At 37.2% G+C, this 14,498-nt stretch overlaps 1 protein-coding gene across 3 annotated transcripts in view; it reads right to left on the bottom strand.

The window, feature by feature from the left end:
* Nucleotides 1–13,867, bottom strand: part of klhl29 (kelch like family member 29) — a 275,637-nt gene extending 261,770 nt beyond the window's left edge. For 2 of the 3 annotated variants that reach the window (XM_082148567.1, XM_082148569.1), the window contains exon 1: nucleotides 13,642–13,866. The gene's annotated coding sequence lies outside the window, so the exon portion shown is untranslated. Of the gene's footprint in view, nucleotides 1–13,641 lie in introns of all 3 variants that reach the window. The other variant, XM_082148568.1, reaches the window with a different exon arrangement.
* Nucleotides 13,868–14,498: the final 631 nt, after the last annotated feature.

Here is a 14,498-nt window from a genome sequence, read left to right as displayed (position 1 = left end):
GGAGAGAGCGCCGTCACAGCTGAAGGGAATCAGCTCCAACACTGGTGTAACTCCTCAGTCATCAATAACGTCACTCACCCTAACTCCATCCTGCATCCTGTAATAACAAACAACCCACAAATATGACCCATACTGGGTTCATAACACCCTCCCCCATTGAAAAGGGTTTCCATTTATGAAACCCAACCTAATAATAACAAATATTACCAACCCCAATTGGTAATATTTGTATATAATATAATATAATATATAATATAATATAATATAATAATTAAAGACATTTTCTCACAACGTAATTTGTCTTTTAATCAGCTGGTGTTTTGGTCATTTTTGATGCAGATCCTCACATTAAATATAAAAATGTTCCAGTAATGTTTCACAAACTTCTCAATCTTTATTTTAAAAAAGCACACTTTTCATATATATATATATATATATATAAAATAGTACCATTTAATCATTTAAAACCTTTTTTTAATTGAAAAGTGTGCTTGTGCACAAGAGATTCTCATATTTTAATTTGTGTCATAAATCCAAACGCTTTTTGTGGCCACTGACTGTACATTTCGCTTAGTATAATTATCAAAAATCTTTTGATAAAGGCTTTTCCCATTTCTTGGTTCTAAATTTCTCTTTCCTCTGAGCCTTGGCGTCACACAGGAGAGAAAATTATACTACTTTCACATCAATCGCTGTACGTTAGAGTTACAGCTACTGCAGATCTAATTCAGCCGAGGTTACAACAGCGCAGCGGAAGCAAACATTTCTACAGCACACAATCTCAAAGCAACTAATAACACTGGACATTTGTTCATTTTTTCTTCATAATTGTGCTCCCTGCCGGCTACATTTCTAAATGAAGACTGTAACATATAATTTCCTAAACCATATTATTCAAATACAGCATGACAGTGACAGTAACACCACCAAAGTGAGGTCCCTTCCCGAATCATCTCACTTTTTCCAATTGTGCTTCTCTCCAACTGCGCAACTAATTTTTACTGAACTACATTTGGGAGGCACAAATTGTCTGTGACACTTCCAAATTTATCATCAGCGTTAATAGTGCCGCATAATCCTCTCGTACAAAAGGAAATCAGAGCAAAGTACCATGATCAAATTATTCAATTGTGAAAAGGGTCATAAATACTAGTTGTAAACAGGAACAAATGTACTATCTGCATTTTAAAGACGTTGTTCAGCACTATGAGCTAGTTAGCAAGAGCCCAGCAGTCAGGATACCATATACTATAGGTGAAAAGGTTGTTTGCCATCATGGGATTTTATGGGTTTGGCTTTAATTTTGATTAAATTGTATAATTTGTAGCTTGTAAAAATACTTTATCACTAGAAATTTTTTTTATAACTGTTAAACATGAAAGTATTATGCAATTATTCAAGACATTTCTCCTTATATAGAACATTTTTGGCATATAAACAGTACTTTGAGTGAAGATCCCTAGGGGTCTATATAGAGCTAGGGATGTCCCAAGCCGTTCTCAAGGATCAGTATCGGTTAAATCGGCTATTCTAAGCCCAATCCTTTATTGAATGTCAGCTGTCACTCAGGTGTCGTGCAGTATATGGTCGGAAAATGCTCCTTCATGTGGGTTTGTCAACCGCATAAAAAGCAACATGTGATTGCAACGATGCCAATAAATCAGTAAATAAATTATTTCCGGGTGATTTGTTACAAAAGTGCACATCAAATATGCTAAGCATAAAAGCTCAAATATGGATGCATGATGCATGAGAACCAACAAGGTCTGTTCTAGCGAGACTCACACACGTTCTAGCTTCCATGTTGCTCACTATTGTAACGAATCACTCAAAATCAATTTATTTACTGTTTTATCTGCTGTCACTATTGGAGACGTCGTTGCCATAAGGCATTGCTGTGGGTTGCGTATTGCTTCAGACTTGATTGACAGACTGGCATTCTGACAACGCAAGTGTCATGCTTTCTAACCTTATCTGTACTTTTTGTTTTTTGCAATTTTTCTACTTCTTGTACATATAAAAAAGTTTAAATCAGTAGTCCCATATTCATACTTTTGACCACACAGTCTGTTTACAATGTCGACCATTCTAAGAGATGTTTACATCTACATCTATACAGTGTGCAAATATATATACAAGGCTGTACAGTGAGACATATGTCGTACATGCTATGACAAACCGGTCTGTGCGAGAAATACATTCACCACAGTGTGCGACACATTTTAGCATGTGAGACAGAGCTTGTTTGTGTTGAAGTGAGAATTTGTTTTGTGCTTGTGAGCTGCATATAAATGCATAAAACAGCTTATAAAATCGCAAAGGTTTAAATTTTGTAATAAATATATGCGCAGGTAAAGAGCAGCACTGTTCAGAGCAGATCGATCGGTTCGCTGTAAACACTGCTCTATCTCTGCAAGCGCTGTGATATTGAGTCATTTACAGTGTAAAATGCATTTGAAAAAGCAACAGGTGTCAAACACCCTTACAAACTTGTAATGAATAGCATTTACAAACCTGTTGTCCAACAAAAGAGAACATTCAATGGAGGGTTTGAAATAACTTACTTTTGTGATCTGATGTGCTTCACATCACAGAATGAGGCAGAACTGATATTATTTTATAATAATCTGTACAGCAAGGCTGTCGACTAGCATTGCATCAAATATACTTTAATGTTTCATCAGTCAAAACGTCTGTTACAGCGATAGCTGGATGCCTTTGTCCACATAAGAGATTTCCTGGAACGTCATATTTATTACTCCTATGAGTCTCACTTGTGGACTTTCTGCACAAGGGTGACCTCTGGCTATGAGTATGAATGAAACAGACATTAGCGTGTGTACTCACTAATGTTCGCAATACCTTATTTTGGGGGGTACTTACTTATGCATAATGAATGCATAAGATTTCCTAACAAAAATAAAAAATTAGACACAGATTGTTTTAATCATAATTTAATATTTGCGTGGAAGTAAATTCGTTGCGCTATGTTCCCCGATGATGGCGGCTCCCAGGCATGCTGAAAATCAGCCGTCATTAAAAAATATATATTGAGTCCGTTCTATAAAATGTGGAATTTTTTTAAACTAGAGGTCGAATAAAATGTTGCTCTGCATGCTCTGTAAAACCGCAATGGCAAACCACACCAGCACAACTTCTATGCAGGAGCTTCTGTAAAGAAAGAAAACATCCCGGAGCTCTCTTACCTAGTGGACTAGTACAGAGAAATTTTACACAGCACTGGAATACAGTTGTCAGTCTCATATTTTGTGCTTCATTTGGCTGTGTTCATGCCGCATTCTGATTTTTATGAGTTACAAAGCATTAAAAGCTGTTGTCGGTTATTTAAAATGATCTAATGGATGAACTCGCGCCTCAACGGTTTTATTGACACCGCCATGTTTGATACTGTCACTTTGGTTAGTTAGAATGCGGCTGTGACTTCAGCTGTTTGATCAAACACATGAAACATTTTCAAGCAGACACTTTAATCTCCTGATTGAGCAAATCATTTCAGGATTCACACTTTTAAGCAGTTGCTGCTGCAAATCCCCAAAAGTGATCAAAAAGGCCTACACTGCAAACACCTTATCTTTTGTGATAGATAATATCATAGGTAAAAGTTCATAGATTAGTTATGGTTATTTATTTATTGGTAAATTATTGGTTATTATTCATCAGTAAATTAACAAAAGGATTTAATTCAGGAAAAAATAAATAGATGAACCGGGAGAAAACAATTATTATCGTTAGATTATTCGATTAATCGTACAAAAAAAAAAATGAATAGATTAATCGATTGGAAAAAAAAGTTGTTCCAGCCCTAATAAGGACATAGAACCCCATTGAACCTTTTTTCAAAGAGTCTAGTTACACCCTGATAAAAGTTCATGTTATTAGCAGTGGCAGGGAATAAGAACGCCTCGCAGCGACCTCCAGTGTAACCGTTTGGCTCGTCTCTGCCCCTAAAAACAAACCGCTGCACTCCAACTAAACTATCGGAAGAAAGAAACCGCCTGAAGCAAATAATTCCATCACTGGATAAATGGATATCAGAGACATGAATACGATTACATCCCTTCTGAGGTGCGCTGATTGCTTTTGATGAAAGCGATGAAGAGTCTTTAATGGCATGTCTGTAGCTGTACGACTGAGTCAGAAACCCTCATTCCTGTAATCATTTCCCCCGGTGCAACCTGACGATTATACAAAAACACATGCAGAAACAGAAGGATTGGTATTTATGTAGGACAACATGAAATAACATTTGCAATGTGTTTAAGAGGATAGTTCAACCAAAAATGAAAATTCTTCTTTTTTTTTTTAAAGAAGTCTCTTACACTCACCAAGACTGCATTTATTTGATCATAAATATAGTAAAATGTATAATGTTATCATTAAATTGTTATTTTTACTATTTTAAATTGTAAAAAACAAATTAGGGGTTCACAGAAAATGACAAAAAAGCACCATAAAAAGTATCCAATAAGTCCATAAAGTTATGGGATAATCCACAAGAACTGTGTAGTATATTCAAAGCTTTCTGAAGCCATCTGGTCATGCAAGATTTGAGTGCTATTGTGGACTTTTAAGAGGGCTTCCCCCGACTAAGGATTTTTCTAGTAGATTAATAGTCGTTCATTTAAGCCATTCGTCGACTAATCGCACGTTTATATTAATTTAACGTTAGTCGACTATTAGGGGGCAGCAGAACCCTAATTTTTTGCATATAACAACTTACATTTTGGCCTTTTCCCTCACATAAAGCTTTCATGTGACATCAGAAAAAAATTGCTTTTTTTTTGCTCAACAGTGTGATTCAATTTCCACATTTGCATAGAAAAGAGAGTCACTTGGACATTTTACAAAAAAAATCATTTTGTGTGCCAAAGAAGAAAGAAAATATACAGTTCTGGAACAACATCAGAGTGAGTAAATGAGGACAACATTGGTTGATCTAACCCTTTAACTCCCTGAAAGTGTCTCTTCAAGCCACAGAGAGAGACTAAATTATGTCAATTATTGTGAATAATGAAAAACAGGCAAATATGTCCAATTTTACACTTTCGTTCTAAAAATAGTCACACACTGACAGTCCCTTTAAGGCAAGACAAGACCAGTTCACTCAGTTTCTTAATTACATCATTCATAACCACGTTGGGACAGCAGGTTTACAGAGCTTTACTTAACAGTGGAAGCTAAACAGGTTCATATTAAACCATATGTTAATGTCCATGATGACCCCAGAGGGGCAGTATTTAGTGGCTAGTTCTCAGCTAAGGCAGAACGGTCCACAGAGGCCAAGTGCATCTAGGAAAATCATAAATCATCTGCACAGTTTTACACCTGAACTCTCTCTAATGCCCTAGATAGAGCCGCTATCCTTGAAGGCAGATTCAATTATTTACCCAGCAAATAAATTATTACATAATGCCCCAGCAGCACACAACGTCCCACAGTACAGCACGAATCTGACAATTTGTTTCCATCCGAAACATTTAGAGAAGAAATTATACTCGATAATGGGTACGTAATAGAATGCAAATAGAGGACATAATGTTAATAAGTCGAATAACATGTCGAGGAGTGGGAGCGTGTTGAAGATCTGCTGTCGGGTGCGAGAGGGATTTCAGAGCGGGTTAGGTTAACCTACACCCTGCTGGGTTTCAGTGTTGCTGGGACGGGCGACTGGAGATTACAGGCTCCGATAAGCACCACATTCACTGCTCATTAAGCCAATGTACAACTGCTTTAATTCACCCCTAGTGAGTGTATTTTTATGCAAACACAGTTCTGATTTTGCCATGAAGTCATAGGTCTCTGAACTTGTGTTTTTAGGGAAAAAAACAAGCGTGCAATTGCTAGCGTGTGTTAGAATACAATATAAAATACAAATTTCCCACAGTTATATCCCTAAGTGTCTCTTGGTTACGGATCATAGTGCATCTTAATCTAAAAATCATCTTAATATATATATATATATAAATGAATAAAGTAAATTAAATTAAAGTGAGTAAAAATCATATACAGTACTGGTCAAAAGTTTGGAAACCTATTTTTTATGTTTTTGAAAAAAGTCTCTTATGCTCATTAAGACTGCATTTATTTGATCCAAAATACAGAAAAAAAACAGCAATATTGTGAAATATTATTACAATTTAAAATAATGGGTTTCAACTTTATTATACTTTAAAATTGTATTTATTTCTGGGATGCAAAGCTGAATTTTCAGCATCATTACTCCAGTCTTCAGTGTCACATGATCCTTCAGAAATCATTCTAATATGATGATTTGATACTCAGTTATTATCAATGTTGGAAACAGTTGTGCTGCTTAATATTTTTTTGGAATCTGTGATTCTTTTTCAGGATTCACTGGTGAATAAAAACTTTAAAAGAACAGAATATATTTATATTTTCTAACAATATAAATCTTTACTATCACCTTTTATCAATTGAACATCCTTGCTGAATAAAAGTATTAATTTCTTTCAAAAAAGAAAGAAACGACTGACCCCAAAGTGTATATTGTCACAAAATATTTCTATTTTAAATAAATGCTGTTGTTTCTAAAACGTTTTATTCATCAAAGAATCCTGAAAAATGTATCACAGATTAAAAAATATATATTAAGCAGCACAACTGTTTCAAACATTGATAATAAATCAGGATCATGTGACACTGAAGACTGAAGTAATGGCTGAGATATATGTATATGATTTTAATTTACTCACTTTAATTTAACTAATAATATTAGTTAATATTATAATATATAGAGAGACATGTTAATAATATAATAATAATATTAATTTTAACTAATTATATGTGGTCAAAAGTATGAATGTTTAATAATATTCATAAATTATTAAGTAAATTAAACAAATGTATTACTTTTACAAGTTATAAGTTATGTAAACTTACTACTGGTATGAATCTGAGTATGATCTTTCCAACAAACAAAACAAAAAAACAGGAGAGGCGAAATACATATTTAAAAAAGTTACATTTAAAGTGCGACAGTTTTCATAATCTTTCATCAAAAATTAAGCGGAGGGATCATCCACTTGGCAAAAATAGCACTTAGCACATCTCTTCTCAACAAACAACATGATTTGAGGCATTATTCATGTCTGTAGACCAAACACTGAGGGAAGAGTATGCCAAGTTTTATACTTAAGAGTTAGTTTGTTCAAATCCCCATCAACAGCAACAGTTACTAAGCAAACACAACTTGTATCAAATCCCAAAGGATACGATGAAATCCCACGCTACATTATTTCCCATTAAATATGACTTTCCTTCAGAAATGTCACATTACAGACGCTAAATGCTTTGCCACTTTTAAATTGAAATGCAAATGCTGTTTCGTGCAGTCGCTAATGTCTATGAATGTAAAATTTGATTTCAGAGTTCATCAGGGACCTGACGCTGTTAAAAGCACTTTACGATCACCAAATGCAACACGACCACGCAGAGTTTTCCGGCAAAATCCCGCTTTAAACAGATGGAGGGAGAAAAGCTCTGAAAACCGGCGGGGGTTGAAGGTGACAGCTTGCGCGGGGTATGGATAGCGGACAACAGTCTCTAATGGCTCGTACGGCCTCTTAAGAGCTCAGAAACTGCAGTTCGCTTAAGGCCCTTTGCCCTATACATTAGCAAGTATATTACTTCATTTGCTTTGGCTCTGAGCTGAATATTCTGCATACTAATTCTCGTCACAGACTCTGACATTCACTCAGGCATGGATTCCCAACTGGCTTAAGTCCACAAATTATGAGGCAGTCTAACATGGTTTCTCGCTAATTTGACCTCTCTGTGCAGCTCGATTGAGGGATTGCATTTGTCTTGTCAGCAGTTAGAGTTTGGTTTCCATCTCATCTGTTGGTTTTAGCCCGGTCAGGGCTGCCAGCGCATCCTCATGGGTTCAGTCTATATATGGCCTCAGTGTGCCAGCAGTCCTGCTGCATATTTACACGCTCCTGCGGCTCTCCGTTCACCCACAGTGCCAAGGTTCAAGCATGGCATCAATGGTATCAAGCTAGACGCTTCTTGTTCTAACTGACTGAATCAATTGTCCTGAATTGGATGAATGAAACTTAAGAGGGCATGTGTCACCTGCTCACCTCAGATCTTTTTTACATGCAACTTTAAACGCCAAAAAAGGTTGCAATATTATTGTAGTACAAGAAAAGAAAGTCTAAACCACTGTGGCAGAACTCATTCACATGTATATAGTCACATGTCTATTTATAGAACTCATTCGTGTGTGCGCGCGTGCGTGTGTGTGTGTGTGTGCGTGTGTGAGTGTGAGTGTGTGCGTGTGCGTGTGCGTGTGCGTGTGCGTGTGCGTGTGCGCGCGCGCGTGTGTGTGTGTGTGCGTGCGTGTGTGTGTGTGTGTGTGTGTGTGTGTGAGAGTGTGTGTGTGTGAGTGTGTGTGTGTGTGCGTGTGTGTGTGTGCGTGTGTGAGTGTGAGTGTGAGTGTGTGTGTGTGTGTGTGTGTGTGTGTGCGTGTGTGTGTGTGTGTGTGTGTGTGTGTGTGCGTGCGTGCGTGTGTGTGTGCGAGTAAGAAGCCTTTATGCTCACCAGGGCTGCATTTATTTAATACAGCAATAAGAGTACATTTGTGAAATATTATTACAATTTAAAATAGCTGTTTTCTATTTTAATATATATTAAAATGTAATGTATTCCTGTGATGTCAAAGCTGAATTTCCAGCATCATTACTCCAGTCTTCAGTGTCACATGATCCTTCAGAAATCATTCTAATATGCTGATTTGCTGCCTAAGAAACATGTGTTTTGAAATTATATTTTGTAACAATCTCTGTCACTTTTGGTCAACTGAATACATCCTTGCCGAATAAAAGTATTATTTTCTTTCAAAATAAAATCTTACTACCCCAAACTTATTTTATATGTCTGTTATAACAGTGAATGTAAACTGTACCACTAGAGCCACACATTGTAGAAAAGAAAAAGTATTAAAAATGGTTCCATATTTTGCAATTGGTGTCGCTGGGTAGATTATTTACAAATTTCATTACTGATTTCAAATTACATGATGAAAATTTAAATTAAATTGGTTACATAATCTATTACATTTTAGGTAATATAATTGGACTACTTCTAGATTACTTCTAGATTACTTTTGACACCTCACATTGATTTGAATAGAATAATCTTGTACCATACTGATATAAAAATATACAGAGAAAGACAATTAATTCCATTTCTTGTTATGAACAACATGAAGTTAAATTAAACATTATATATTACGTTAGGGTTTCGTGAAGGAACTGCGGGGGTTTCGTAAATTGCTAAAGCTATTAATTAATAATAGCCTGGGTTTCCCCATGCTGCCTTGAGCGCAGCGCGATTTTATTCACGCTGCTAGGCAGTCTGGACACCATGGACCAGATTTTCCCCTCAAAAAGGGAACCAATCACAGAACGGGGAAGGAGCAGCAAGACGATGACGACGTCTATGCGACAGACCGAAGCAGTTTGTTTATATCTATGGATCCAACATGGCATCAGACGCGAAGTTACCTTTCGATGCAGCCTTAGATAGTGTTCTAAGTAGTTTAGAACGCAAGTTTATTTCGTCTTCTTCCTCGTCGAATTTCTGTCGCTCTACATACGTCATCTGGTATAATTGAAGCGATTGGCTATGAGCTACGTACAGGCGCATTTGATAGACATTCGTAGCGCCCAATAAACGGCTCTGGGCATTCGTAAACCACGCCTCAAATACGAGAAAATTAACATGTGGTTCCCAGACCACGTCTCAATGAGACGAGGTCTGACGTTAGCCAGGCTAATTCATTAATGTAATCATAAAAATGTCAAATTAAAATAAATTATTTTAAAATAAAAACACTACAAAACAAAAATTAAATACAAAAAGACCATTGTGCCATTGTGTAAACAACATGTAATCATTTAATCAATAAGAATAACTGTAATCTGATACTTAAAGATTATACATAATCCAGATTACATATAATCAGAGATCTACCCAGCACTGTAAATAAATATAAAATAGCATGACACTTTTGATTATTTAACATGGTTGCTCACCCAGGTTGAGGAAGCAGACGGCACATTGAAGACTAAAAACTAAAAACCGCTGGTATCTTAAAGTGCCCCATTATGCTGTTTGGAATATTACCTTTCATGCAGTGTGTATTATAGCTGTGTGTCAATGTAAAATGTCTGCAAAGCTTTAAAGATCAAAGTGCACAACAAATACATTTATTGTCTCCTAAAAGAAAGAATCGATTCTGAACATCTGAAACGAGTCGTCAGCAATACACAGCTGGTCTTCATTGGCCGCCTGCGAACGACGTCTACTTTGACCCTCAAACACTGTAGCTGGAAGCGTTTTGTTTGTGTGTCGACAAGACGCTGTTTTCTGCGCTGCAAATCCACTTTGCATCCACTTCAGAAGGATGAGGACTTACACTGGAATTGATATGAAAACCGACACATTAAAACAGACGCAATCATTAGCGGTAGACCAATCACAACAGACTGGGTCATCTACCAATCAGAGCAGAGTACACTCGTGGAAAGGAGGGGTTGGATGCATGCAAACCTATTGCAGGAGACCTCTAAAACAAAATGTAGAGAAAATCAGCTAATTAAAACACTATTCAAGAAAACTTTGACGATTTCTTCCAGTCTTGATGTCAAAAAAAAATTTGGCTTAAAAAAGAAAAAGCACAAGCTACTTCCTTCCTTGTTTGCCATTTATAGAGTGTAAAGCTGTCAGAAAGACAGGTGCGATTCTCAGGACACTGTTTCAATTAAATCTGTCAGGTAGTAGTAAGGACATTTTATCCTCAGTATTAAAAAAATAAACCTTTAAACTATTTCTGACCTTTCCCTGATAGCAGACAACCCATTAAGGTGTTTACATGACCTCGCGTGCCGTTGACTTAATACGGTTTAATATCACGGAAGCAAACTCGCTATAGGCAAAAAACCACTTTCTCTTCCCCGTAACTGGCCACAGAATTCAACATCATTTGCATCTAGTCATTTATTTGACAACCCTTTTGTCATTTGGTTTAGCGGGCATTAGCAAATTTGAAACAAAACATTCAGCGCAGACAGGTAATATATCAAAGCACAAACAACACCTCAAGCCCAACCAATTAATAAAGATTTTGCCTTGGCAGCGCAAGATGAAAATAATGTGACAAATGACATACATGACAGACGTTGCCTACAATACTGCAGTCGTAAAATTGACGCAGACTAGATCTTCTAAATTAGGACCTGCTTTCATTACTTGAGCACTATTCACAACCTTAAATAGACTGGTGACACGCAAAGAACAAAATCAAACACTGCTCTCTCAAGTCTGTAAAATGTTTGGCATAAACAAAGCACATGTCAGATCAATATCAACTTCTTTGCATGCTTATTTTTTATATTAAGAACATGGCTGACACAGAACTGCTGCCCAGATTGTTTTATATAAACATTAACCTACATTTTCCAGGCAGTTCGCCTGAGGTCACACAAGATAATGCATCACAGAAGACAGCCACGCTAAAAGATGTGGGAAATTATGCAACGAAGCGCCAGGTCCTCGGCTCTCAAGAAATCAAGCAATCATGCACTCAATCCGAGATGAAATCCATTCAGTGTTATAACCGTAACCTCACCTGTATCAGCCTTCCTATATAGCCGCTCCTCTCGACTCATAATAACATCCCCAGAAGGTATCTGAACCTGAAAATAATAAAACCGCCTTGCTTTCGAAACCAAATTCTCTTCTTTTCATCATCTCAGGGTTTGAAAAGCTGCAGAAATCCATCCCTGCTCAAATATTATACTACTCTGAAAACATATTAGCCCTGTCTTCCAAAGAAAAAACTCTTATTCTTTTGTTCTACCTTTTGTACTTGATTTCAAAAACATATTGATTTTGACCGGAGAAGGGTGGACCAGCAGCACAACAGTCCCTCGGCACAGTGCAAAAGAGGACTAGAATAAAACTATTCACAGTCCAACCATTTAGTCAGCCATTTTTCTCCAATCTACTGGAAGTTTTAAAACATTGAGGAGACGTGTGTGTGTGTGTGTGTGTGTGTGTGTGTGCAACTGCTCAGCCCCCGTTCCAGAGCATCCGAACTGTAAGCCTTTAATCCGGGGCATGTTCTGAGCTGCTACCTGATACATTTGCCAATGTTATCAATGTCTGCGTCTGCAAACATGACAGAAGTGCTATTCCACCGAGACCCACGGCTGCTGCGACGGAATCTGCACTCCTGCGTGTGCAAGAGAGAACACATGCGTGGCATGACACGGATTATCCCTACGACACAGTGGGAAACGGCACGGTTGAGTGTCGTGCGTGTCGTGACGTGTGAAACGTGTTTATATTGAGAGACAGCTGACCTCCGAGATAACACTGAACTCACTTACAAATGCAAAGAGATCAGCTGCTGTACCACTTGCACATGCAATCGATTTTACTATCTGTAATAGTCCCATATTGCCTGGGAGGGGTACATTCAGATTGCATTTGTTTACTTACTGCAAAAATAAATTTAACATAATGTTTCTGTATGCACAATAGCCCACGGGTTCAACAAAAGCTTCTTACTGTAACAGCCTCCCTTATGATATTGTACCAATCAATAAGGACATGCATAAGGGAACAACTCAATTCGGTTTTACTTTCCTGCAGAGTTTAGTAAGAACTCTTATCCAAGGGTTTGCAACAAAAAAAAGGTTCTGTAGGTCATTGGGCTGATAGGCAAAACATATCATTTTTTGCATATCATATTAGTACATTTTTGTATTCTGTTTAAAAAATATGTTTAAGTGTTTATGTGTGTGTGTGTGTGTGTGTGTGTGTGTGTGTGTGTGTGTGTGTGTGTGTGTGTGTGTGTGTGTGTGTGTGTGTGTGTGTGTGTACTGTATATATACATAGTTCGGTTGCTTCGTTTTATCATTTAGAGTGTAAAACCATCATTAAACAAACATACAGTAAATATCTACTGTCGAACTACAGTATAGTGAAAATATAAACCCAGGACAATGGGTTTTTTCTTCTTCAGTATGTAGCCTATATCAATACTGATTTATCAAAATGCAATAATGCTTGATTAGGTAATTATATATATATATATATATATATATATATATATTGACAAGCCCTGCTGTGGTCATTGGTTGCGTCTCCAAACCTAGTGAGCTGTCTACAATTTACAATTTTAATTGAGATATATTGACAATAAAATGCATTCTAGATAGGTTTGGAGAAGCAACCATGGAGTTTTGGTTCACTTAAGGGTTGCAACTAAACTCTCCAGGGTCTCGGCCAAATAGCAAATCACAAGTATTTGGAGTATCCAGGACAAAAGTATCCAGGACATGTTGTCTAAGCGACCCAGTCCAGCGGTTGCTATAAATCCCACCAGGAAGTTTTTCCCACATCCATTAGAAGAGGATGGCGTACACAAACACCTTCACCAAACGCGCGCGAGTGGCATGTGACAATCTGCCACCAGAACACGCACGTGATATAATAGAGCTCCATGCAATAATAATGTACAGTTGCCATCCACGACATCACCACCACCACCACCATCATCATCATCATCATCATCATCTCCAGCCTCACCTCCAGATCGAGTTGCCCAGTGATGCCAGGCGTCCGTCCTAGTTTCTCAGATGGTTTTTCCTCACGCGCTGGCCGTTAATTCATCTCATGGCGCTGTAAAGTGTGTTGTGTTGTCTCGCATCTGTAGCAGGTGTCTTTCTCCCTCTTTGTGCGCTGTAATGAGTTGACAGATGCTGTCCGCACACAGAGACGCGAGTGAATGCTGCTCCGGTCTCTCCCAGCTGATACTTTACTCCACACAAGCGCCTCCCTCTTCCAGCCCGTCAGCTCTGTGTGCGAGTTTGCGTGAGAACCAGCGGCACCTACTGGCGAAACCTGGGAGTGCAGCAAATTCACTCATCTGACTCATCCTATATCACTTATGTTCAAATATGTATACATGTAACAAATATGTACTTTTGTTAGAAATGAAAAAATAAAAATGGTAACACTTTATTTTACAGTGTCCTTGTTATATGTTACATGTGCTTAGTAAATTATGCATAATTACATGCAACTAACCCTCAACCAAACCCTAATCCTACCCTAACCCTATAGTAAGTAGGCCTACACTTTGTTAATTAATATTACACAGTACTCAGTAAATATATCATCATTATACTGTAACAATGACACCTTAAAATAAAGTGTATACATAAAAATAAACTGTATACAATATGCAGGTGGAAAATACAAAAATAACTTCATGAAAAATATTTCATGTGGGTTTTATGAAATAGACTAGATCAGCAAAAATGAAAACATAGTCATATGAAATAAACATGCAAATAACTATATACACTACCATTCAAAAGTTTGAGGGCACTATTATTTAATTTCGTTTTTTAAAAGAAATTAATACATTTTAAAAAATGACA

Source organism: Leuciscus leuciscus (genome assembly GCF_965113295.1).
Source record: "Leuciscus leuciscus genome assembly, chromosome: 19".
NCBI classification, from domain to species: domain Eukaryota; kingdom Metazoa; phylum Chordata; class Actinopteri; order Cypriniformes; family Leuciscidae; genus Leuciscus; species Leuciscus leuciscus.
This window is presented reverse-complemented; position numbering and strand designations above follow the sequence as displayed.